The following is a 508-nucleotide window of genomic DNA, read 5'->3' as shown; positions in this document are numbered from 1 at the left end:
CCCCCTCGCCCCCTTCACAGCCCTGGAGGACCCCCCTCCTGCTCGGGAGCCGCCAGCATAGCACAAACCTCCCTGAAGGTGAGCCCGGAATGGGCCGTGTCCCCACGGCACTGCCCCGGCATCCCCTGGTGTCCCCTCACCGAGCTGGAAATCGGGGCTTTATTAACTCTATGTGTGATGAAGGGATGGCAAAATGTATGTGTTACAGCTGCAGGTACAGGGGCTTGGGACCAGCTGTGTAATTATCACTGGGCCCCCAGCTGGGTCCAGGGGAAAGCATAGGGGTCCCCCCTGGCACCAGAGAGGCTCTGGGCATTTCAGCAGCAGCGAGAGCAGGCAGGGAGGGGACAGGCAGCGCCAGGCAGAGCCCAAAGCCAGCAGCCACCCAGGCCCATGGCTCAGCCTCCACCTGAGGCTGCTCCTCACCCCAGGACAGTGCCCACACGCAGACTTGCTTCATCCAGTTCACCAGGAGGGCTTGGGGGACCAGCGGAGGGCCCAGAAGGGC

The sequence above is a fragment of the Fulmarus glacialis genome, unplaced genomic scaffold (assembly GCF_000690835.1).
Source record: "Fulmarus glacialis isolate BGI_N327 unplaced genomic scaffold, ASM69083v1 scaffold34261, whole genome shotgun sequence".
In the NCBI taxonomy this organism is placed as follows: Eukaryota; Metazoa; Chordata; class Aves; order Procellariiformes; family Procellariidae; genus Fulmarus; species Fulmarus glacialis.
This window is presented reverse-complemented; position numbering follows the sequence as displayed.